This window comes from Camelus dromedarius, chromosome 4 (genome assembly GCF_036321535.1).
Source record: "Camelus dromedarius isolate mCamDro1 chromosome 4, mCamDro1.pat, whole genome shotgun sequence".
Classification (NCBI taxonomy): domain Eukaryota; kingdom Metazoa; phylum Chordata; class Mammalia; order Artiodactyla; family Camelidae; genus Camelus; species Camelus dromedarius.
Genome location: NC_087439.1, coordinates 90,642,638 through 90,669,063, shown reverse-complemented (window position 1 = coordinate 90,669,063; position 26,426 = coordinate 90,642,638).

The window sequence follows — 26,426 nt, the reverse complement described above, 5'->3', positions numbered from 1 at the left end:
TGCCCTTCCCCCAGGGCAGATAAGGTGCTGATAAAACTGTTTCCCTTGATGGAGGGCCTTTGTTAAGGAGAACAGAATGCTCTGGGTTTTCAAAATGGTTACATGCCCCAAGTGTATTTTAGAAGGTTACTTTTCTCCTCCCCTTCCCTGAAGGCACAGGGATTTCCTCTTCACCTTCACAGTGAGAACCTAGTGGGGCTCCTGGAGGTAAACCCCAGGAAAGTGAGGGGCCTCCCTAAGACTGGAACCCCAGGAGTTTTTAACTCTCAAGCTGGTCCACACCCAGCTTCCAGAGATCCATCTAATCATTTAAGTGCTCCTGCCCATTGCTGGCTCCGGTGACGGCATCTGCTCCTGGTAAGTAGTGATGCTTTGTGTTCACCTGTCTCTCTGGGGCGATGGTTTCATTTCGGGGTGGTGGCTTACCCTGCGACCTCAATTCTCCAATTAATCTAAGAAAAGTAGTTGATTTTTCAGTTTATTCAACTTTTTTCATGTGAGGATGGAAGTAACGACTTCCAAGTCTTTACGTGTGAGAGGGGTCTTATGGTGTTTTTTTGTCATTCAGACTTGTACATAGTTTTGTATTACGATTCAATCTCCCTACTAATTCTTCTTTTTTCCTTTTTAAAGGCCCCCCCCCCACCTCTGCTGCACACTATAGGAAAACAGACATGGAGTAACAAAAATTTAAAAAAAAAAAGGGAAAATTACAGAGGTCCAGAATCTTATAAAATCTCTCAGAGCAATGACTTTCTGGTCTGTGATTCTGACTTCCCTTCTAGAAATTTCTTAATAACCCAAGTTACCTCTCCTGCATCTGACCTTGGTGGATGATGGTCACTGCTCTCACTCTGCCACCAAAGCAATTCTTATCTTGTCCTTCTCAAAAATTGTTCCTTGTGTGTTTCCTTGTCTTGCTGTTACTTTGTAAACAATCTAAGGTCCTAGGCTCAGTCTTCTCTGCCCTTGACAGCTGCCTGCAGTTTTGCACAAAGCCAGTCTGTGATTAGGACTCTGGGAAAGTGGATTGTTAGTTGAACTGGATTCTTTTCCCCAGTTGGTTTGGTGTAGAATGAATCATATATATTGCTGAATGACCACTTACTATCACATATGGCCAGGCATGCACCCATGTGTCTGTCCTGTGAGCCTCATGGTATTAGGCACAGATGTCCCCTAGGAATCTGAACAACCTTCAGACCCTTTTTGAATGACTCTTTTTGAATCTGACAAGTAGAAATCTGTCCAAAAAGTCAAAGCATGTTTGTTATAGAAAACTTGGGAAATAAAACCAAGTATAAAGAGGAAAATAAAAATGATCTATCATCCCACAGTCATTATTTTGGTACAATTCCTCTGACCTTTTATTTCACGGTACTAATAATCAGGGGGAAGAAAGATGAATTCCCTAGAAATCAACAAAAATGAAGTATTACTATTGCTGTGATTGTTATATATAAAACAAAAAGGGCTAACACAGTGGTTTAGGAATGAGGCTGGACAGGAGCAAAGCCTTTTCAGCTGATGTGTCTAGGGTCAAATCCCACGTCTGTCGCTTACCTTGGGTAAGCTGCTTCTCTGTGATTCAGTTTCCTCATAGGGTGGTAGAGAGTAATTAAATGATCCAGTGTACATTAAACATTTAACACAGTGTTGGGAACAAAATGTTCAGTAAGTGGAGCAGCTGGAGGGAAAGAAGTGTGAGGAGATGGAAGTGGAGATTACATGGTACACTGTGCTCACCATTCTACTTCCAGTGGAAGATTTCCTGCTGTTTTAGATGTGATTTATGACAGCTAAAACCCATATTCCAGCTTGTCTTCACAGAGAAATGCCAGTTAACAAATAAAAAAGGAATGATAGAATTAGATAATCACCATTTTGCCAAGACCTCTGTAATAACTGACCCAATCAATATCATCAACAGATGCTAAAGCCATTGGGTGAAGGGGTGTGGGGTACAGGGTATGTGCATAGTATCAAAGGTTCACTTCACAGATTATGTATTAATTACAGTAAAGACATCTGTCAGACATCACCTTAATTAAAGGATCAAAATTAGATTCATAAATAATGGGACAAACTACTATTATGTGCTTCCTGATGTGAATAATTAGGAAGGACACAACATCACCTAAGTAGTATTCTTGCCAAAAAATAGTTAATCTGAATTGCATCACGGGGAAGCAAGTAGGCAAGTACAGATTGGGGAATAGTCTGTAAGACTTTTAAAAAATGTCAATGTCATGAAAGACAAAACTGGTGGGGAGACAGCACTAGAAAAAAATATATACTAAATAGTCAAATACAACGTGCGAAACTTGATTGGATGTAGGATAATAAGTTTTCTTAAAGGATATAAAAACATTTTGGAAATACTTGGAGAAATTTGAATAGGAACTGTTTATTAGATAATATTATCATGTCCATGTTAAATTTCATGGGTGTGGTGATGGTATTGTGGTTATGTAAGAGAGTATCCTTTTTTCTAAGTAGATGCAGGTGAAATAATTAGGGTGACAGTAACCTTACGTTTGCAACTTTCTTTCAAATGGTTCAGCAAAAAAGGCATGTATATACATAGATATGTGGGTATGTGTATATATATATATAATTTGTAAAGGGTAAATGGGTGTTTATTTAATTGTCTTTCAACTTCTCTGCAAGTTTGGTCTTTTAAAGAATAAAAAATTGAGGATAAAATCCAGCTTTCAGATGAATGCTGGGGTAATGCTCCCCACTAGCCTAGATATTGGGACTCCCTTCTAAGGAGAATTAGAGAGGCTCTGGCTTAAATACATTGACACAATCTTTTCTGGTTGCATTTTACTGTATGCCTTCTTTATGGCTATCTGGTCTACCACGGGGAAGTGTACTCATTCTCTACACTTGAATTGTTTTTGGTTTTGCTTTATAGTTCTAAGAAAATTCCCGTTGAGCTGATGTGTAATAGGCCCCTGAGTAGTGATACTACTAATGTGCTACTCAAGTTAGATGCTGGGAGTGTCTTGAACAGGCCAAAGAGAAAGTAGAGTGAGAGAGCCTGTGTTTACGTTGCGGGAATTTCAGAGTTACGTAGAGAAAACAAGTAGTCTGGGTGAAAGCCACTTTCTTTCCTAAGAACATGGGAGCCATTGTCACACATGACCATGACAAGCACTCAGATCTGTTATCACATCAGGGAAACACAGAATGTAAAAAGTTAAGATCTTTTTACTGGGTCATCCCTAAAGAAGTAACAGGTAATCATTAGACAACTTACAGTGTGGGGTGGTTTGTATTGTCTTAAATAAGCTCAATAGTGGACTGCGAATTATTCTTTTCTTTGCCACTCAAAGCAGAAGCAGATTACTATTTCACAGAAAGGATGAGTGAGTTAGGATGCCAACTCTTGAGGACAAATGAAATTACTGTCATACAGTAATCGGTAAGAAGGATGAGGGGATTTCAAAAGATGAATTTGTTACAAAACGCAGTTGCATCAAGGGATGGCCCGTAGGTTTCTTTTCACCTGCCTGTTCCACTTGTCTGATGTGACTGCTCGGAGGACTGTGTTAGGAGGGATTCCTGACTCAGGGAGAAAGAGGACAGTAATGGATTAGCAATGTCTCTGTTTTGATTTTTTGAGAGAGTGTGAATGGCAAGCATATTACATTTGCCGTCTTTGAATTCCCATCACAAGCTCAATTGGATGCTTGAAAAACTTAAAAAGGCATTAATTACAGTAAAGTTTATAACAATAGCTAATATTTATTAAGCACTTACAATGAGCCAGACGGTAATCTAAGTGCTTTGCATGTATTAACTCATTTAATCCGGACAACATTTCATTGGGGTAAATACTATTTTTTATCATCCCCATGTAACAAACAAGGAAATGAAGTTGCCTTCCTCAGGGATTTGCTCACCTCCGGATGGTCTTTTCTGGTCATTGGATTTCAAATTTCACCCTGTCCCTGTCACTCCCAACCCCCCTTCACTGCTTTATTTTCTCCTCGGTACCTGTCACCACCTGACTATCTATATATGTTAGTATGTTTCCTTCCCATTAGGATGTAAGCTCCTTAGGGCAGGGATTTTTGTTTATTTTGCTTCCTGCTATATTTCTAGGAACTTTCCCAACAGGATTCACTGGCATTTAGCTGGTGCTCCATAAGTACTTGTGGAGTGGGAGAATGAGGCTTAGAGGAGCTAAGCACTTTACCAGAGGTCGGACAGCTACTTAGTGGTGAAAGGTGGGTATGGGGGAGATCTCATGGTTGTCGTCTGTCAGGAAGTTGAAAAGGATGCCAAAAAAAAAAAAAAAAAAAGCAAAAGCCCCAGAAACTACAGAGTACCTGAATTTTACAGATTTTGAGAGTAAAGGAGAAAGGGAGCAGTTAGTCTTCAAGCCGAAGCAGCTTCCAAGTGGAGCCTGGAGGGGCGCCCTGGGTGTGAGGAGCCTGCTGGGATGGAGATGAAAAAACAAAGCCTACCTCCCAGAGGGGTACCAGGACCATTCCAGGGTCCAGGCTGGCCACAGCTGCACCCCTCCCTCCAAGCATTTTTTTGTCTCTAGAACAAACTGGGAGACGTTGTCAGAGCACAGAAATTACTAAGAGGCCTCTACCAATGATGTGAAAAGAAGGGAAGACTGTTGTCCGAAAGCTGTTTTAAAATCAACAGATAATGGACCATCAGAGAGTTAAGCTGAGTCCCCCTGAGGAGACAGAATGGCTCCTGGGCCACGTCACTGTGGAAACACTGAAAAAGGACTATTAAGGATAAGGTGTTGGCAGTGCTGCCTAAGCTCTGTCAGGGATGGGGCTGCAGGGTGGGGGAGACCAAGCCTGAGGACGCACACAGCCAACCTGATGCGAGGGGCAGCTGCTATGGACGTGATGGTGGGGCTGTGTAGCTGCGGCCGTGAAGCATTCAAGTCACAGAGCTTGCTCAGAAGCCTTCTGATTATGATTTGGTTTCCTGGGTATCTTGATTCAAGAGTTATCTCTATTAATCAGAAGTTAGCGGCCCACAGCCTTGGGACCTGTGGTTCTCAGAATGAGCATGGCTAATGCGAGTGCACTCCATGAGACCCACCTGACAGATCTCCCAGACCAAGGACCCGCCCTGGGAATTCCCCAGGGGCAGGTGGTTCCAGGAGACCTGGGGGACTGCCAGCCCTCTCTTCTGGTCATTGCAGATTCACACTTTCCACACTTGTGGTCTTTGACAAGACCTACACTGGACATATGCATCCTGGATGTTTACAGCCTTTACGCTCCCGGCTGATCCTGCCTCTTAAGTCCCTCATTATAACCCCAGGAACCCAAGACTGGCAGACTTTTACCAGGTTCTCTTCTCCTGATAGTGTCTGGGAAGCTGTATTACTTCCCTGTGGCTGCTGTAACAAACGACTATGTATTGAATGACTTAAAAGAACACATACTTATTATCTCACAGTTCTATAGGTTAGAAGTCCAGCACAGGTCTCACTGGAATAAAATTAAGATGTGACAGGCCTGCATTCCTTCAGGAAGTTCCAGGACAGAACCTATTTCCTTGCCTTTTCCAGCTTCCTGAAGTTGCTCTGCTCTCAGTCCTTGGCTCATGGCCTCTTCCTTCATCTTCAAAGCAGTGTGTTGAGTTCTTCTCCCATCATATCCCTCTGACTTTCTCTTCTGTCTCCTTCTTCTACTTTGAAGACTCCTGTGATTGCATTGGGCCCACCTGGATAATCCAAGATAATCTCCCAATTTTTAGGGCAACTGATTAGCAACCTTAATTCCATCTGTAACCTTAATTCCCCTTGCCACGTACCTTAACATTCACAGGTTCTGGGAATTAGTATGTGGACATTATTGGGGGAGCAATTATCCTGCCCGCTCCAGAAGGCCTGAGGAAGGCTCCAGGACCCACAAAACCTCCCTGGTTGCTGCTGATCAGCAGCATCTTAGCCAGCATCTCTCTTTCCTCACCTCTGGCCACCTCAGAACTAGCTTCCCTGGGGTCCCCATTCTGCCCGAGCCACTGCACCCCAAGTGTGGGCCTAGGCATCACCCTAATTCCCCAAAGCCCAGTTCAAACAGGATGAAAAAAATCACTGTAACAACTGGCACCAGAAGTCCTCTTAGCCAAGGAAACATCTTGAGATCTGTTAGGGCAGAAGGTGAGACTTAAAGGTATAGGAGTTGGCATGAACCTGGGCCACAACTCAGAGGCTTCAAGTGCTCTGTGGGAGGTAAAGTGGAGAGAGAGAAAGGTCAGGAAAGCAGTAGGGTGAGAGGAGCCTGCCAGGAAGAGGCTGGGGTCCGAGTAGGGGCAAGCCTGAGGCTGTTCCCTGGGGACAGGGTTGCTGTGGGCCAGTTTGGCTGTAGATAAGCTGAAGGTTGTATTTCTGTGACATGAATCCTCTTGTCTCCTTGCAGCCCCTCAGTTAAAAATATTCCCAGAACACTCATGACTGCCTGTGCGCAGGGGTCTTGTTGGAACTCTGGGAAGAGGCTGACAGCATGGTGGCCAGAGGATGCCATGGAGACATCAGCCAGCCTTGCCCTGGGAGCTGGCAGAAAACTTGGGAGGGCTTTGAATCTCCTCAATCAATGGAATAGGACATCCCAGGGAGGGCTTTGTCCTTCTCCCGTCCCTTGAGGTCCAAGTGAGCCAATCTCGTCTAGAGCTCAGGGGGTGGTAAGACTGCAGCTGTCTTCTGGATCTCACAGCTAAGCCCAGGCTGTTCCTTTTAATCACATGTTACTAAAGCCTTGAGGATAACAGGCGAGCATGCCAACATGGAGAACACTTAAAGTGGTCACCCGGTTTGCCAGCTCCCGGCACCCAAGTGGTGCCTCCTCCAGGCTCCCCACTCTCTGCAGGTCCCTTCCTTCATCTTTAAAGCCAGCCTACTGGCCTACTGCCTTCTGGAAGATTTGCCTTTGACCATGTCATTTCTACCTGAAGTCCAGTAACCCCCTTCCTCCCCAGTTTAATCTTCTCTGGGCTGAGATAAAAGTGGAAAAAAATTCCTTCTTACTCTCAATTCTCAGGATCTCTGGCAACGTCAACTTGCAGGTGGCACAAAGTAGACCTGATAGACATCTACATTCCTCTGGCTCAAAGGGTAGTCTATTTTTAAGACTCTTGATCGGTTTGCCAAATTGCATTCTAGAAACTACATGATATCTTTTTTCCCTAGACTTCAGCCAACACTAAGAATTGTCATTTAAGAAATCTCTGCCAATTTGATAGGAAAAAAAACTTCATTTTCATTTTCAGTTCTTTGATTACGTGTGAAGATGTGTTTTAAAAATATGCATACTACTCTTTTGAATAGGATGAGTAATAACGAAAAGCTGATCTCAAATGTCACTAAGTCTCTATTTAGATATAAGAAAAAATTTCAGTTCATACAAAGAAGGGAAGGTGTTGTTATTTGTGCAACTTTTGTTATGAGCATTGAGGCTTGGGGAGGGGAAAGGAGAAAAACAAGAGAAAAGCTGGCAAAAGGGAAAAGGGAAGAGCAGAAGAAATAAAAGTGGGGAAGAAGAGCCAAAAAGGAAAAAAATGTAGAATTTCTTTGCATGTTGTCCCAGGTAGCTTGCCGGGGACTTATCGGTGGTGGTCAAGACTGGCCCCGCTCAGCTACCCCTGCACACTGAACATCGCGTACAGACCCACGGTTCTCAAGCTATGAGACCTCAGGACCCCTTTACATTATTAAAAAATTATTAATGGCCTCCTCCAAAGCGTTTATTTAAATAGATAATACCTATCAGTATTTTTGATATTAGAAATTACAACAGAAAGATTAGAAATATTTACACATTTTTATGAAAAATGATTTTATTTTCCAAAACAAAAAAACTAGCGACAGGCATTATTTTTACAGTTTCTCAAACCTCTCTGATGGCTGGCCTTTCCCGTCTGCTTCCGCCTCAGTCTGTTATGGCACCACTCATCACGTAGCCTCTGGAAGACTCCACAGCACACTCACGAGAGGAAGTGTGTGTGGAAAAAGCTAGTAACGTCTTAGTATTATCACGGAAATAGTTTTGACTTTGTGGGTTTCCTAAAAGTGTCCCAGGACCCACTGCCACCCCAGGGGTGCCTGGACCACATTCTGAGAACCACTGATCCGGGCAAGGGGGATTGATTTGACCCCTCTTCCTCTTCTCCAGGAGGGGATATCTAAAAATATGTATAAAGGGTCATAAAAACATTAATGACCTTTGACATCATGATTCCCCTATTGGGGATGTATATTTAAGGCAATAACCTCCAAAAAAGGAAGAACTGCCTAAATGATCTACAATTGAAGAATGGTTAAATAAATGCTGGTATACCCACTTAATAGAATATTTAGTGGTTTAAGAATTATAATTATGGGGCAAGTGGCCAAGTGGGTGGAGATGGTAGAGTAAGAAGAGCCTGAGCTCGCCTCCTCCCACAGGCATGCCAAAGTTACAGCTGTTTACACAGCAAACAGCAACGAGAGTGACCTGAAGACTAACGGAGAAAAATTTCCACAACTAAAGACATAAAGAAGGAACCACAAAGAGACGGGTAGGAGGGGCAGAGACACAGTATAGTCAAGACCCACACCCCCAGCTAGGTGACTGACCCACAAGTGGGAGGATAATTACAATTGAAAAAGTTCTCCTCAAGGAACGAGGCATCCAAGCCCCACATCAGGCTCCCCAGCCCGGGGATCTTGAATTGGGAAGATGAGCCCTTAGAATGTCTGGCTTTGAAGGCCAGCAGCACTTGTGTACAGGGGAGCTGGGAAGCTGTGGACTCTGCTCTTAACGGCTGCACACAGAATCTCACACCCTCTGAGACCCAGCAGAGGCCATAGTTTGAAAGGAGCCTGGATCACAGGCCCTTGTTGACCTTGGAGAGCCTCCCAGTGAGGCAAAAGGCAACTGGGCTCCCCTTAGGGACATAGATGCTGGCAGTGGCTATGTAGGGGAGGTCAGTCTACCATGAGGACAATGGTGCTGCTGGCAAGGGCCACTTAGGAGCCCTCCCTCTAGGCTATTAGCCCTGGTGACTTACCTGCCACCCAGCCAGTTGGCACCACTCTTGGTACTCCCCCAATCCAGTCAGCCAGCAGCTTGGGGGTTCAGCCTTGTCCACCAGCAGGGCAACACTAGCTGTGGGCCTCCCTAAGCCCCCTAGCCAGCTGGCCTGGGACCTGGCTCCACCCACCAGCAGGCCAGCACCAGACCTGGGATCTCCTAGGCCCCACAGTTAGCTGTACCGGGGCCTGGCCCAGCCCACCAGCAGCTGGTAGCCCTCTGCATGAAGCAGGGCCTGGCAGCCAGCTGCACTGGGGGTCAGTCCACCCACCAGCAGGCCCACGGTAGTCAGCCCTGCTACAACAGAGGTGTCCACACAGCCCACATAAGGGGAACCCCTAGAGCACACAGCTCTGCTGACGAGAAGGGAGTATGTTGCTAGACCCTATAGGATGACTCCTACAAAAGGCCACTTCTCAAAAATTGGGAAACATAACCAACCAACCTAATACATAGAAATAAAAACAGAGAATTAGACAAAATGAGGTGACAGAGGAATATGTTTCAAATGAAGGAAAGCTAAAACCCCAGAAGAACTGAGAAATGAAGACAAGCAATCTACCCAATAAAAAAATTAAGGTAATGATCATAAAGCTGCTGAATGAATTCAGGAGAAAAATGGATGAACATAGTGATAAGTTTAACAAAGAGAAAAGACAGAGAAGAACCAAACAGCTGAAAACAAAAACTGAAATAAAAAATACACTAGAAGGAATCAACAGTAGATTAGATGACACTCAAGAATGGATCAGCGAACTGGAAGACAGAGTCTTGAAAATCACCCATGCTGAACAGAAAAAGAAAAAAGAATTTTAAAAAATGAGGACAGTTTAAGAGACCAATATGACAACATCAAGCATACTAACATTCACATTTTAGGGATCCCAGAAGGAGAAGAGAGAAAGAAAAGGGCATAAGAAGACATAATAGCTGAAAACTTTGCTAATCTGGGGAAGGAAACAGATAAATCCAGGCCCCAAGCGAGATGAACCCAGAGATCCACACCAGGACACATTGTACTTAAAATGACAAAAATTAAAGCTGAAGAAAGAATCTTAAAAGCAGTAAGAAAAAAACAGCATGTTACACACAAGGGAAGGAACGCTCAAGAGACCATCAGCTGACTTCAGCAGAAACTTTGCTGGCCAGAAGGGAGTGGCATGGTATCTTTAAAGTGATGAAAAGATAAAACCTACAACTCGAAATACCCTACCTGGCAAAGCTATGATTCAGATTTGAAGGAGCAGTAAATAGTTGTGTATTTTTTGTTTTGTTTTGTTTTTGAGAGACAGAGTTTTACAGAGAAGCAAAAGCAAAGAAAGGCTGTACAAGAAATATTAAAGGGATTTCTCTAAGTGGAAAAGAAAAGATCACAACTAGAAATATGAAAATCATGAAAGGAAAAATCTCATTGGTAAAGCCAAATATATAATAAAGGTAGCAGATCAACCACTTGTAAAACTAGTAGGAAGGTTAAAAACGAAAGTAGTAAGATCATCTGCATCCACTAAGGATATAGTGGGTATAACTAAAGGATGTGCAAAAGAAAAATATGTAAAATACGATGTCAAAAACATTAAATGTGGTGGGAGGGGAATAAAAATTCAAGGTTGTTAGAATGTGTTCAAACTTAAGAAATCAAGTTAAAATAATCATGTCTATATACATAAGTATTTAGGTTGCAATATATAAAGCTCATCTATACTAGATGCACATGCAAAAAAGAGAAAGGAATCCAAACATAACACTAAAGATAGTCATCAGATCACAACAGAAGAGAGTGAAAGTAGGAAACAGAAAAGAACTACAAAACCCTGAAAACTATTAACAAAATGGCAATAAGAACATACCTTGTTAATAATTATTTTAAATGCAGATGGACTAAATGCTCCAATCGAGAGACATAGAGTGTTCCTTAAAAAACTAAAAATAGAGTCACCGTATGATCCAGCAATCCCACCTCTGGGCATGTATCTGGAGAAAACTCTAATTCGAAAAGAGACATGCACCCCAGTGTTCACGGCAGCACTATTTACAACAGCCAAGACACGGAGACCACATGGATGGACAAGGAGGGTATTATGCTAAGGGACAAGGAGGGTATTATGCTAAGTGAAGTAAGTCAAAGTCAAATACCGTGTGATTTCACCTACATGTGGACTCTAAAAAACAAAACAAGTGATGAACACAACAAAACAGGAACAGATTCATAGATAACAGAGAAAAAACAAGTCGTTGCCAGAGGGGAGGGGGCGGGGGGATGAGTGGAATAGGTGAGGAAGACTAGAAGTATAAACTTCCAGTGAGAAAATAAATGAGTTGTGAGAATGGAATGTATAGCATAGGGAATATAGTCAATAAGATTGTTAAATAGATAAAAATATATATAATTATGAAGACTGTGTACCAGCATGGAAAGAATATACATGGCCTTGAGAGAAAAATGAAAATAATGAAGCAGACTCTTCACTGTGTCTGCCAGTCTCAGAAGACTAAACGCGGCAGACAAAGCCTCAGAGGGTGCACGGGAAAGTCAGTTCTTTCTGATGTACAGGTGCAGGATTATCAAAGCGTTCACTCTGTTCTTTTTGGGGGTTTTGTCCATGTTTATTTTAATGTTTGTTCAGTTTTTTTGGCAATAAGCCAAAATAAATTCTCTCTAATCTGTCCTGCTCCCCCAGGTCAGTGCGGTCAGGCAGGAGCAGAGAGGAGAGGTACCTTGGGGCTGGAGTCGGGGAAGAAGGAGGGGGTGGCGTGGAAGGAGGGGAGCCAGTCAGGGACGGATGCTTAGTGCTTCATCTCATTCCGTGGTGCCCTTTCAGTGGTGACGTTGACAAGCCTTTGGTTAAGCAGCTGTTATCAAAGGCTTTCCTGGAGATGACAGCAGACCACGTGGCGGGGGTGGGGGGCTGTGCTTCCCTTCACAAAGGGAAGGAAGAAGCTGCAGAGCCCCAGACATCTTGGAGAGAACCAGGTCCAGGGGGCCACACCATGTTTAAAGGAGCTGGGTGAGGGCAGCTGGAAGGCCCCCAATGCTGGGTAGCTCTTGGCCTGGAAGGAGCACAGACTACAGGACCGGGTGGGTAGTTTAGCGGACAGTCCCTGGGCTGGAGAGCCGGGACGCAGAGGAACACCTGGTCAGGACCAGGGCCAAGTCTGTGTTTAGGAAGCCCTCACTGGTAGCCGCGTGCAGGCTGCGACGGTTGGGGAGACTGGTTGATGCTGAACACAGTGGTCCTTAAAAGACAGCAAGCACTGAAGTCATCAAGTCCAGCAACAGACTCAGAGCCAGTGGGTAAGGGGTTCTAATCCCCCGAGCTGAAAATACAACCAAATCCCTAATCACACCTTGCAGTGAAATGCAGCCGTCTGTGACTGGGCATGAGCTCTCTGATTGTGCTCTAGCCCTTCGTATTGGAGCAGGTGTGGCCGGCTTACAACCCAGTTGCAGCTGACCGAGGCTTGGGTTGGCTGCTTCAGCACGCCTCACGATTTCCGTCTTCATCTGGCCTGTATCAGGGTCATTTCCTATCACTAGAATCAGCACTTTCATTTTTCCATTTTCCGTTCACCGTCGTGAACCGTAAGGACTAACCTCAGTAAAAGTCCTATGACCAGCACAACTCGGGTGATACGGACCGAGAGGCAGATGCAGACAACTGTGGGCTGCCAGGCGGGTGCTCCGGGTGGTAGTTCAAAATGTTGATTTGGCGGCCAATGGATCTCTCTGGATTGTGGCCAAGGGTGATAGGGCTCTTAGAAAATTGAAGACACCAAAGTCAAACATGGGAAAATTGCCACTGGGTTAAGTGGACCGAAGTTCAGCATGAACCTTGGACAATTTTTATTTACTTTTGGGGGTTCACTAGAATATGATGTGACTAACATGTTCTGATTTCCAATTTGGGGGAGTGTCTCAAAGACTCGGTAGAGACCTGAAGAACCACACTGGGCAGCCACCTGCCATGGCCCTGATAGGCCCAGAGGTCCCCAAGGGTCTGATGGGCCAGTCCTGCTTGCTCCTGTCTTCATCAGAGCAGAAACTTGGCCCCCGCTGCAGCCTGGGCTGAGTGTGGGCTGCAGCAGGAACTCGTCCTGCCCCTTGGGGACCCCTTGCCCGCTGCCACAATAATCAACTTCCGCCAACCTTCTCACGTGGATTTCTCCCCCACACCCACTCCTGCTGACCGCAGCACATCTCAGCCTAACACTTCAAGGTGCAGCTCTTCAGTTGAGGACACTCTTTAATGCAACCACCGCTCAGTGTCATAGCTAAAAAAATTAAAATTCAGTCTTTAATAACACCTACCACCCAATCTATACTCAGATTTCTCCAACTGTCTCAAAAGTGTCTTTTCACAGCTGCTTTATTGGAATCAGGTCAGGACTCAAATGAGGGCATGCATTGCATTCTGTAAGTCACCCCTCCTTTCCTTTTTTTTTCTGTCTCTTTTCATGTCATTGTTTTGTTGAGGAAACTGAAATGTGTCTGGGAGGTACATTCTTCAAGTTCAGCAAGTAAGTGAAATCCTCTCCCTGGCACTCCTCCTCAAAATAAACTTCATACAGAAGGCAGCTACCTCCTGGAACTCACCTACTCTCTTTCAGTGTCTTTCTTTCTTTCTCAAATCCCAACCACCCCATCCTCCTTCCCCCCAGGCGGGTCTGTAAGGGCTTCCCTCTCCAAGCCCTGCTGTCCTTTTGCACAGCTCGTCTGAACCTCCCGGTCTTCTTTAGGGTTCTCTCTGCTTTGTCCCTGGCTGGGGTTTGTTACCACGAAGGAGAGCTCGAGCTCGAGGCCTGGGCCGGCAGGCTCACACCCTTACCCTTGGAGGCTGGGGTCGGGGCAGGAATGAAGTTCCAGCAGCACAGAGAGAACAACACAGTGGGGACACCTGCTCCCGTTGCACGGGGCGGATCTGGGGGCCTCGTCGTGTGTGCAGACATCCGCCTTCTTCACCAGGCAGTGAGTGCCTGTCGTGGGGACGTGACTGACTTCCCTGCCACGTCTGCAGGGCGGGGCCAGCACAGTGCTGGTCACTTGCAGGACATCGGGAAGGATTCTTTGTGAGCAGGGGCAGTGGTCCTGCTATGTCGTCTTTGGGACACTGGCCCGTGTCTGGGGAGTCATGATAAAGAGCCCCATGAAAAAAAAAAAAAAGAGCCCCATGTGCACTTGTGACAGAGCTTTCAGTTGTGTCCTTCCCACTCCTGAGAGCTTCTCAGGCTCCAGCTAAAGCCGAACGTCACGCTTGACGTCGGTGCTGAGCCACTCTCAGGGGCTCCCACACGCATGGCACTCGAGTTTTCACTCTGAGAATTTGTTCTCGTGCCGTGTCTCAGTCATCTCGCCCCAGAACTTTCCCTCTGAATAAACCAGCAGTGGTTCCTGGAATCCAAGTCCCCTCCAGTCCCCTCCGCGAGCTTTCCTCCAGACTTGTGGGGTTTTCCCCGGGACCTGAGTCTCCATGCTGGTCGGGCCGGTGCACATCTCAGTCCATGAATTCAGGACTTGATTGTTGTCTTGAGGGCCGCTCATCTTGGTTAACTCAGGATTTGCCTCCTCTTTCCCCAGGACTACACAAATGTGGGGACATGCTACATTGGGAGTGGGGTCAGCATCTGGTCCTTGGGGGCTTCTCTGGGCCACACTGGTCGACATCACCCAGGAGCCCTGGCCTGACATGGCTGGAGCATCACTAGAAGGGAGCCCAGAGATGAAAAGGAGATGATGGAGGGGGTATGAGAGGGTACGACACAGGGGCAGCTTGAAGGGGTTCAGGATCTCTTGGGCATTTGCTTGGCGACAATGAGGCTTCTAGAGGAGAAGGCATGAGGGACAGCTGGGCTTGAAAGTCACGTCCACTAATGCCCCAGAGACCCAGTTTCCTTGGTCCCTGTTGCTAAGCTCACAGAAGTTCCAGGAAAAATCAGTCACACGTGGGAGGGATACGGATTCACCCCTTTCCATATCAGGTTTGCCCCAGTCCAGTGTCTAATCTTAGGTACTTTCCATCACAAGATCCTTCCTGGGCTCCAGAAAGCAGCAGATGGAATCTATCTTCCTGGAGACCTTTCTCACCTGCCAGTTCTCCCTGGTCTTCACTCCCCGGCCTGGGGAGGACGCCAGGGGGAGGAGGGGCAGCACCTGGCTCACCAGGTCGCAGCACAGAGCCCGGGGGTGAGAAGCCTTCCAGGCTCTTGCTTTCTGACCGACTCTCCGTTGCTGCCTCTGCTGCGGGGCCCATCTGGGTCAGGGATGCTCGGAGTTCGTGGCATTGCTGTTTGTTCTAGGAAACTCCTCAGCCCAAACGTCTCCCAGGCACCCGAGCTCAGGGGCTGGCTGAGCCTCCTGACCCTCCCACGGAGAGGCTCCTGGGAGGATGTGCCTAGGAAGGGGGGGGGGGGGGGCTGCTCCAGAGCACCAGCCAGCCAAGCTTTCAGGCAGTCTCCACGCAGGGTGGGGGTCTGCCTCATGGGCCGCCAGATGGGGCCTAACATGGCCAGGGGCAGGTTATAGAGGGGCCCCGTCCTGGGACAGACACACCCGGTTCCGACCCAGGAATGGCCTCTGATGGTCCCTGGCTAGACCTTGGTCTCCTCATCTCTGCAAGGGGCACAGCTGTGCTGCAGGCAGGGCTTCCAGTCCTCTCTCTCAAGAATTCTCTGCTTTTGAGGTCACAAGGACAAATCCTAAGGGATGTGAAACAGACGGAAGTCGGATTCCAGAACCCCAGGGTCTGGCTCTTGCCCGGATCATTGGCAACAATGAAGAAAAAGCAGCCTCATTGTTTTTCTGCTGCCCCCAGCCCACCGCCTTCCCCTCCCTCTTCCCTGGCCTCTTCCCCCTTACCCACTACCCTCCACCCCTGCTTTCTGCAGGTCCCCACTCTCTGCCCCTGGCCTGGCCCTCCTCCCACTCGCCCACCTCGCCCAGCCAGGCTCCCATCTCTCACCGGCAGGCCCCCTTCTCAGTCTGGAGCCCGCAAGGCCCACTGCCTCCACAGGCCCCTGGGAGTCCCCTGCTCCCGCTGCCCTGCCAGCACCCCTGCCCCCACCCTCTTCCCTGGCCGCCTGGCCTCCCTCCCTGCTCTTCTCTCTTCTTTTGTCCTGGACCCCTCTTCTGGCCCTTCTCTGGCCTTCAGCCACCTGGGCAGACTGCTCTCCTGTCCCTACATCTTTCCTGCCCAGTCACTTCCTCCCGCCGTCTCCCCACCTTTGGGTCATTTTATAAACGGTCCCAGGGGCCTTGTGACCCTGCCGGTGGACACCCGGGCCTCTCAGAGCTTTGTGAGTCAGGCACCTGCTGGGCCCAGGGAGCCGCAGATGGCGGACAGCTGCGGGCAGCCTGGCAGCCCCTCCAGCACTCCAGGAAGCCCCCATCTCCACAGTGACTTCTCAGCCACTTGGGGGAGAGTTGACTTGGAGGTGAGGGCTGTCTGGGGGCCGCGGAGGGGAGTGGAGGAAGCGCTCCTGGGCCTCAGGGCCCCCACACCCTCCTTAACTCCCTTCCCTGCAGGCCCCAGTGTGGCCTGGGTTCCTTCTGTTTCCCACCCAGGACAGAAGCGAGGAAAGGCTGGACCAGCCAGAAATGGGAGCATCCACGTTTATACTCTACTGTCTGCCAGGCTGGGCCAGACAGCTCTAGCTGGGGCAGCCCCAAAGCAGCAGCGTGTCCCCTTAGGAAGGTGCGTCCTGGGAGGGGTGAGCCCTGAGAACCCAGAAGCAGAGCATAGGCTCCCTTCAGGGCAGGAAAGATGTAGGGACAGGTGCCACCACAGCATTGAGTGGTCAGGGTCCAGAACTGTGCTTTCTTTTGGCCCCTGCAGACATCTCAGTCTTGATATCCACCTTCCTGATGGGTGAGAGCTCTTTGCTCTGAAGACCGTCCTCCGGCTGGTGCCTTTTCTCCAGGGTTCATGGGCCAGGGGAGCCAGGCTCCCTCCTGCTGATGGCCTCGAGTTTGTAAATGATTATGAATAGAAAGCAGTACCAGGAAACCATCACTTTGTGCTCTGAATTTTAATGCCAAGGGCAAGTGGAGAAATGGGCAGAGTTTGAGGACCCTGCAGAAGACCCTTCCTGAGTAGTCAGCCCCTTCCTCTCCCTCCATCTCTCCAGGGGTAGTTCCTACCCCGAGTGGAGCCTCTGTCGGGCTCTGGTCCAGGCACAGGACACAGAGCCAGGTAAGAACCTTCTCCCAGAGGTCTGATACTTCCTGACTCCCCACCCGACCCCCGTCCCCACACCAGCATCTCAGACAGGGCTAAGGACAGAGCTTGCAATGTCCATCCAAGTGAGGAAACCAATGACTCAGATCTTTGGAGCTGTGGAAAAGGAGCCTTGTCCCTGGAGTCCCTCAGTCCCCTGCCCTGGGGGCAAAAGTAAGCACTGGCTTCTTGGAGGCTCAGCTCAGCCCCAGGACAGGGCTGCAGGACAATGAAAGGTCTGGGGAAGAAGGTGTGAGGAGGGCCTATGGTTGGCCAGTCCCATCACTCTCCATCTTGCAAGTTTGTCCTCTTAAGAGACTCCTCGTGCGTGATGCTTCCCACCGCCACGTGGGGAGGTGGGAGCCCTGTCGTAGCTGACCTTCCTCCACAGGTGCTACCTGGGGGCACCACGAATGATCTTTTAAGAAAAGCCAGGCCTTTCTACTTTAGCTGGGAGTTGTTTACTGTACCTGGAAGAGATGTGGTTGGAGTCAAGGTTCTCGCCAGCAAATGACTGGACTTGGAGGCTTTATTTCCTCCCACCCAACATGGTATCTTTCAGTTGCCCAAGGCGGGATGAAAGAGAGGTGCTGAGATGCCGTGGAGGCTTATGGCTGCCCCAGTGCCGCCGAGGGTGGCCGGAAGCGAGAGCCCAGAGCTCTGGGAGCCTCGTCCAAGCTCTGCCCTTTGCCTGCTGCTTGGGGTTCTCAGAGAGTTTTGTATTTTCTAGAGCTGACAGAATTCAGTGGAAAGAGTCCCGGGAATCTTCATTTATTCTCTCCCTGATTCCAGGGTCCCCAGTACCACTCAAGCTGCCTTAGCCTCAAGTGAGCTATCATCAGAAAAGAGGAAATATTTCTCAAAGCCATAGAAAGTTTTTGTTAAAACCATTTCACAAAAAACCAGAGCAAAAGATCAGGGTATGCAAGGCTGGCTGGCTCAACCACTTTTTTTGTCATCTGTTACAGAAAGAGAACTTTGATTGTACGTACGTATTTTAGGAGGAGTAAATGACATAACATGGTCTTTTTAAGAGAAAATCGATTCCACATGAGCCCGTCCCGACAGCTTCACTTCCTCAAGTGGCAGCTCAGGAAGTCCTTGCCTGGCCAGCTCTCTGTGGGACGTTTTACACAGCCTCCAAGTATTAGCGTGAGAACAACTTTAGCCACCTTTTAAGGGAGTCAAACATCTTGCTCTCTTTGGTAACTTTGTTCTGTTGGTAATTCTGACATCATCTGTGCTGCATAGTTTGTAGATTTTGAGAAATTAGCAGTAACTTTTGCCGCGTGATGTTTTTTTGAATCAGGGCAAGTTCATTTTCTTAAAGTTATAGCTTATGTACTATTCCACAGAGCTAAAAATCTAATATAGTTCTTTCACGCAAGATACACCATAATTAACTAAATATTTCACTTTCCATAAGCAGTATGTTTTTCACTTCTCATATACTGTTCTCCATAGAATTCATTCTCTAATTGTTTTTATTGGGTTTGAGATGCTTTGATACATTTTTAGGTTAATGACTCTCCAAATGCAGGCTACAAGAACATTTTCTTTTTTTTTTTCTTCTGGTTTTACTGAGATGTAATTGACATACAGCGCTGTGTAAGTTTAAGGCCTATAGCGTAATGACTTGACTGACCTACATCATGAAAAGGAAGGCTGGGAGGCGAGGACTGAGACCCTGGGGGGGGGGGGGGGCGGGGACAGGAGGTCATGAACCAGCTATGAGGCAATGTTGCTACAGAGAATCTGTGGGTGATTCAAGGGTGCTCCTGTCTGAGAAGGTGAAGTTGTGTGAGTGTGAGTGTGTGTGGTTTTCTGACTTCAGATCTCCTTACGTGTTTCTGTGATTTGTGTGATTTGACGAGTACCTGCGTCTTTAGGTGTGACTCAGTCTGTGCATGTGTCTGTGGGAGCACAAGCATGTGTGGGTGTCATGAGTGTGTACTGTGTGTGTGTGAGTGCTTGTACCTCTGTATGTGTCTCTTTGGATGAATCTGTGTGTGAGTGTGTGTGTTTCTAGGTTAGGGTGTGTCTCTGGGCGTGTATGTGTGTGTGTACATGTCCGCATACCTGTGTGTGTCTGTGTGTGTCTGAGTGTCTATACATCTCAGAGCGGGCGTGCACAGTTCTGGTTGTGAGCCCATGATGTCTGAGGGAAGCTGATGACACACCGTGTGATTATTCTGGACCCTGGGACGGAATTATTAGGCAAAGTCTCCTCTATGGAAGGTGGTCTGCTACCCCTCTGAGGCCCCCTAGGAGCCAGTTAAGGAGGAAACACTTCCTGATGGAGAAAATAATAAACAGACATGGAGTCCTGTCGTCTCTGGCTGCCTGGGCCCCTCGTCCAGACAGGAGGCTGGGCTGGGCTGGGGGTGGCCGCTGGCCCAAGACCACACACTCTGGTTCTGAGACTGGCCTGCTTCGTGTAACCTGAAGCCCCTTGTCTGATACATTCCAGACGTTCCCACATGCTGGCGACAAGCAAGGCCCGAGGTAACACAGCCCCTTTGTCTGACCGTGGCACTGGGAGCCTCTTCTTGGAAATGTGGTCACTGTGGTGTTGAAACCGGGGTGCCTGCCAGCTGTTCTGGGGGAGAGAGGAAAAGTACCCGCTCCACCCCAGGTGTTTGCTCTGAGACCTGGTGTCTCTGCAGGGAAGAGGCCTGTGTGTGCTCATTTGTCCAGTGGAGGGACACGTGCGCATCCTGGGAGCAAAGTGGATCAGGGCATCTGGGACACAGTCAGCGGAAGCAGGGACCCCGGGCCAGAAACCCAACAGGACAATATCATTCCTTAGGGGGACAGAGTCAAGGTGAGAAGCCCTCAGGCTTCTTTTGAGGAGCCAGTCCCCAAAGCCCCTCTCCGACCTGCAGTGACTGGTTCATCCATGTTTGTTGGGGACTGTCCTGGTTTTGACACTCAAAGACCAGTGTCCCAAGAACTGCCAAAGCCTTGGGCCATCAGGACAATTAGCCACCTGAACCCCATCCCAGGGAGAAAACTAATGTCCCCTGAGGGGAAGCTGTCTCTTGCCCAAGAAGTGACTCAGGCCCCTGATGGTGGAGTGTAGGGCCCAGGGATCAGACCCCGTCAGGGGGTCTCGCTCACCATGGTCAGACAGGCCAACGCTGGGTCTTCCCGCTGCTCTGGGCTGTGTCCACCTTCCCCGGCACCGAGAGCTCAGGGGGAGGATGTCAGGGAGATCTGCGCTCTTCACAGTTTGTGGTCACCTCACATTTGGTCCCCAGACCTAACCTTTCTGAGGTCCCAGGGCAGAAAAAGCTGACAGAGCCAGGGGATGGAGAGTGTGGCTGGGGACCCACACATGTTTACTTGGAGCTCATTCCACTGCTGCTGGCCAGAGCGGTCCCGGCACTCATGCCAACTGAGATTTTGTGATTCCAGAGCCAGTGCTGCATTAGAAGCCAGCAAGTTCTGTCGTGTGAGGAGGGACCCAGTCAGCCTCTTGTGTTAAAGGTGCAGAGGAGAAACAGCCAGGGTAGTGACAGGTCCCCCAAACAGGCAGGGCCTGTGCCCCGTGGAGGCAGTTGAGTTGTTAGTTCCCAAAAGGGAGACTTTATAAGGTAGACAAGGAAAGTGCCTGACCCGAGGTGACAATTTGGGCAGCCAAGGTGGGTAGAGGTGAGATGGGCTGACCGGAGCCTGGCCCAGAGCTTCTAGGGTGGCAGGATGCTATACGGTGGCTGTAGGTGTGACCTCAAAAAACTAACTCAGGGATTTTGAGGCCAAGCTTGGGTAGGGAGAGGCTGGTAATGCCTCCCCTGAAGGACCCAGGCCCCCTTCCTTCCTGCAGGCTTTTATGCCCTGACTTCCTACAGCCTGGCTTCTTCCCTCCTGCTGCTGCCACAGCCACCCAATGCAGGCAGCCTTTGACCTGCCAAAGGGACCCCCAGGTGCTGTCTCCTGGAGGTTGGTTTGGGGAGTGGGGAGTGGGGTACGTACCAGACACAGGGCACAGTCACTTCTGAGTGAAGTGGTCAGTCTTTGGGTACCTGGAAGGGAGGGGGTCTGCAGGGAGAGATGCCCTGAGGCCACTGAACCCAGCCACCCCACCCACCCCGTCCAGTGGTGGCTTGGAGAGCCTGGAGGGGTCTGAGAGTTGACACAAAGGAGCTGATTACCTTTTCTTAGACTTATGAACCAATCCAAGGAGGTGTTCTTACCGGGTGACACAGGCCAGACCCCCAGATGGCTGAGAACTCACTGTGGAGACGGAGGCTGCCCACCATCTCCTGCTCCTTGGGCCCAGCAGGTGCCTGACTCATGAAACTCTGAGAGGTCTGAGTGCTCACTGGAAGGGGCACCAGGCCCCTGGGACAGTTTGCAAAATGACCCAAAGGTAGGGAGATGGCAAGATGAGGTTACTGGGCAGGAAAGGTGTAGGGACAGGTGAGCAGTCTGCCCAGGTGGCTGGATGCCAGAGAAAGGCCAGAAGGGGAGTCCAGGACATAAGAGGAGAGAAGAGCAGAGAGGGAGGCCAGGCAGCCAAGGAAGATGGTGGGGCATCGGGACTGGCAGGGCAGGACCTGGGGGCCTGTCTGCCTCTGTTTCCTCAGACCTTAGGATCAGATCATTCTAGAGAGAGTAAGTTGGCTGGAGGTCCCGCCTGCAGCACAACTGTGCCCATAGCAGAGATGAGGAAACCAAGGTCTGGAAGGAAGCCATCAGAGACCGGGCTTGGGCCAGAGCAAGGTGTGCTTTTTTTGTGCAGGAGACTGGGACGTGATGGGATCAGAAAACGGGATGAGGAGTCCTGGACCAGGATGGAGGGTGGGACTAAGCAAGACATCGCAGCTGCAGATGCATCTGGGCGGGAAGACGAGGACCCAGGAGACCTGCAGCCGCATGTGGAGACTGTCCTTGTATCAACACCTGCTTGAGCTGAGAACTTTGAAGTGTTGTTTAGTCGAGGCCTCTGTGCTTTCATCTCATGAATATTCATGCCCATGTTCTTTTCATTTAGAAGAGGTGTAGATCCAATTATTTTAACGAGCACTGAAAACTTTTCCTTCTGTAATAGCTTTCCATGCATATAGCACTGTGTGTATTATGTAACAGAAGTTAACGTTCCTTTACAGAAATCTCTGTAATTTAAAAATCATATCATATGTAAATTGAGACTTCTGATCACCTTAGATTACAGAACAAATATCCATCCAATTTGTGAGTAATTTTCTATCTCCAAAACCAATAAGTAGGCAATGCAGTTTTATTCTTGTGACATGCTCTAACATTTTCTCTGCTCTGTGGACATCGCTCATAAACAACAGTGACAACTTGATGGCGCAGGTTCCCAAAGGAGACGGGTGAGGTGGGCGAAGGTGGGAGGTGAGTTTCTCTAAGCAGCAGAAACATCTTGTGGTGGTTGGCTGGGTGAGGGCTAGGACCTGAGGTGCATGCCTGATAAGCCAGATTTTCTCTGTGAAGTTGGAGGCAAAGGCATCTGTGGCTGCTGGGGACCTAGGGGAGGGCTTAGAAAGACACTGGAGAGGCAGGAAGGGGTGCTGGTGCTTCAAGATCACCATTTTGAGTGTCTCCCTTTGCCCAATGGAGCGCTTTCTGTGGGCTCAGTGGCCCGGGGGGCGGAGTGGAGCAGGAATGGGGCCTGGCCCAGGCTGGGGATGAACTGGGCAGTGGAGAGGCAGGGGATGGAGGGCTGGGGCTCCACCTCAGAGCGGGGAGGGAGGTAGAGGGAAAGAGGAGCTTTCAGGGGCTGAGGGACCCCACCACGTGCCTGTGGGATGATGGGGCCCAAAAGCAGGAGGTGACAGTAGGAGGAAGTCACACTGTGAGAGCAGAACATGGAAATAGAAAGGCGGTTAGAGCAGCAGTTACCTTGGGGCCTTGGGAGTCAGGCAGGTGTGGTTTTTGTTGCAGCTCAGCTTCTTAATAACTGGGTCATCATGGGTAAGCTGTTGAACTTCTCAATGACTCTGTTTCCGCACCCATAAAATGGAATTGCTCACAGGCCCTGCCTCGTGGGCTCTGTGAGGATGCGATGAGGTGGCGCAGGTGTGTACGTAGCTCCCGGCCTGGCAGGTACACATCTGGACTCGCGGCTCGATGGTTGGGTCCAACTGTGCTCCAGGCGCACATGCGGGCTCGTGAGTCGACCTTGCTGTTTCTTCACCTGTAAATGAGGCTAATGAGAGTATACGCTTCAGAGTTTGGTTGGAGGATGAACTGATTTTATAAGCGTGTAGCCCACAGACTGATCCTCAGGACTCACCATATAAATGGTGGCATCTGTGGCGTCTCCTTGAGGGATGGGGTGTCCCGATTGGAGACTGAGTCAGGAGTGAGGAGTGACCAGGGGCATACTTGATGGAGCAGAGTTGGAGGGCACCAGAGCTGGGGCAAGAAGCTCTGGGGACAAAGGGCATGAGAATAGGACGTCCTTAGAGGGACAGGGGACAAAGGGCATCCTTAGAGGAACCTGCCGACCTCGGTATTGGAGAAGCTTTTTTATCCTTCTACCCAGGATAAAAAATTTTTTAAATAAAAATCAATTCAAAGATTTCCAGGAAGGAACTGAATACCACGCTTACTCTAGTCGTGGCGCACTGAAGGTGTACTCATTATTAAAATGCTACAGACAATTCATGGGAACAAAAGGACATACTCTTACACCCAAATTAACAATTTTTCATGCAGCAAAACAAAGAAAAATGTGTGGAAGTTGGGGAGGGTTGGGAAAGAATGAAGTGAGGAGAAATCACAAAAAATAAGTAGGACAGATTTCATAACTAAAGTGTGAAAGGGATTATTATGTTCCCAATGGACACATGGGCTAAGGACAGAGTACACTTCATGCAACAGGAAACATGAAGAGGAAAGAAATATTCCGAAAGGGTCCACCATTCCCCTACCCCGTCATGTCCCCAGGAAATGTACAAGTGTAGCTGGGGACAGTGTCAAGGAGCCCCTTGGGCCCAGGCAGGAGGGGAGCCGGGGGCTCTGGTTTCCAGACCAGAGATGGAAAGGCCAGGGAGCTCCCTGGATGGTTCAGCCCAGGACACTGCCCCCTTAAGGGCCAGCCCTCCAAAGGGCCTTGGAGAATCTGGACACCGAAGCCAGTGGTGTTAATTTGGAAGTTCCGGCCCTGCTTAAATAAATCACAGAACCTTCCCTCCTCTGCCTTCAGATGAAGGGGAAGCTTTGGATGTCCATCGTTTATAGAATCTTGTGGTCTTTATCACCTTCGTGGTGAAGAGCCCCTCTGATGCTGTGGAATTTCGGTGTCTGGCTTGAAGACCGCCTTGTCTGACTCCTGCAGGCTCCCGTTAGGGCCATAAGCAGTTATGGGGAGGACCATTGTGGGGAGCCGGGAGCTCTGAAAACATGGCCAGAGTCATGACAGGAACCAAAGAAAGCCCACACCCGGATGTTTGAGCATCCAGAACTTTCTGCCTTAACCTCACAGTGCATTTCCAGTGAGAGCCGGAAGGGATGTGTGGGAGGGGAAGGGGTGAATTTTAAAGGCTGCTGCCCCTGGCATGTTCTACTTCATCCTGCCTTGATAGTAAGTGTCGTGACCTTGATGCCGTCACCCGCCCACGTGCCCACTTCCAAGGAGGCTGGACACTCACAGGCCCTGTAGGTGCTGTTAGGGTTCAGCTGTCTTTGCCACAACTAGAGGGCCAGGTGGGCGGGGGGTCCTTGGGGACTTGGCTCAGACCCTTGGGAAGGGCCTCATCCGTGCTCCAGTGGACTGAGCCAGGCAAGCTAAACGCATGGACCGGGCTTGGGGACAGAACTGTGGCAGAGCCTAGAGGTTTGGAGCAAGGGGCAGGAGGGGACAAAGGGGGCGACACCCTCCTCCCTCTCCCTGTCTCTCTGTCCTCAGTTTCTCCTGCTCTCCCCCCTGCCCCGCCCCGGTGAAGCCACCTCTGACTTCTGGGACTCCACCCTCTTCCATCACGAAGGTTCCATTCTCCATGTTGCTGCTTTCCCTGTTTTTTCTAAGAAACCCTTGAGGCAGACCTAACGTCAGTGGGGGCCGAAGGGTCTCAGGGTCATTGAGAGCCAGACCCCTGCTGGGTGCTCTGACCCCTGCTGCGCGCTGACTCCTGAAAACTGTTTCTGAGACAGTGCTGTGGTCTGTCTTGACCACCACTGCCCGGTGCAGAGTAGATGATCAACAGATGTTTGTTGATTGAATGAGTGTGTGACTGGGATTACAGAAGTTAGGCAGTGAGCCAAGTTCACAAAGCAGCTACCTGGGGGCTGGCTACTGAGCTCGGCCCATCTGTGTCTCTTGTTGGAATCAGGCTGCCTCAGAAGATGGTGGCCCTTCCCTCAGACACGCCAACACCCCCTCCCCTTCCTGATTTCTTCCTTTACTGCTATTGCCCTCACCCCACCCTGACCCTGCTGCCCGAGTGGGTCTGTCCTATGTCTAGACCTTGAATGGCCCCATTCCATGTAGCTGGTCCTGATTTGGATGGGTGTTAGAAGAAAGGCTCTGTACTATGCCAGATGTTTCTGTTTTATCAAGCAGCTTCCTGAATGACATTCTGGGCCAGAGCGTACATTCCCTGGGGCCCCTGAGCATCCCCGCCCCTGCTCCTGTCTGGCCAGCCCCCAGCCTCAGCTCTTGCCATTCCCCTGGCCTCCAGCTGTGCAGAGAAACCCCTGGACCCCCGCCGAACACCACACTCTTCACCTCGTGTCTGCACTTCTGCTGTTCTCTGTGCCTCTAGCATCTTCCTCCTGTACCTTGCTCCTCGCCCCTGTTCCCTGAGCAGCTTCCCTGGGCAGGGGTGGGGGGCATCCTCCAGGCTCTGGCCCAGCACTTACACCCTGCAGTGTCCCCTGGTGGGTAGGCAAGTCTTCCCCCTGGAGGGGATGCTCCATGAGCTAAAGGAGCAAATAAAGCAGCATCAGGAGAGGTATGGTGACTCCCCAGGTGCTGGGGAGTGGCTCCTTGGCAGATGCAGTCAGAATGGCTGGTTCCTCACCCTACAAGGAGTGATTCCTGGAGCTCAGGTGCTGCCCAGGGATGCGGTGAGGATGGAGGTAATAGCTCAGGCAGGAACCCACCCAGGCTCCCAAAGCCTCTGATTTGCTCTGGATGGTGAGAGGCGGGGCAGGACTCGGGTGGCTGGTTCTGGGCGGTTTAAGG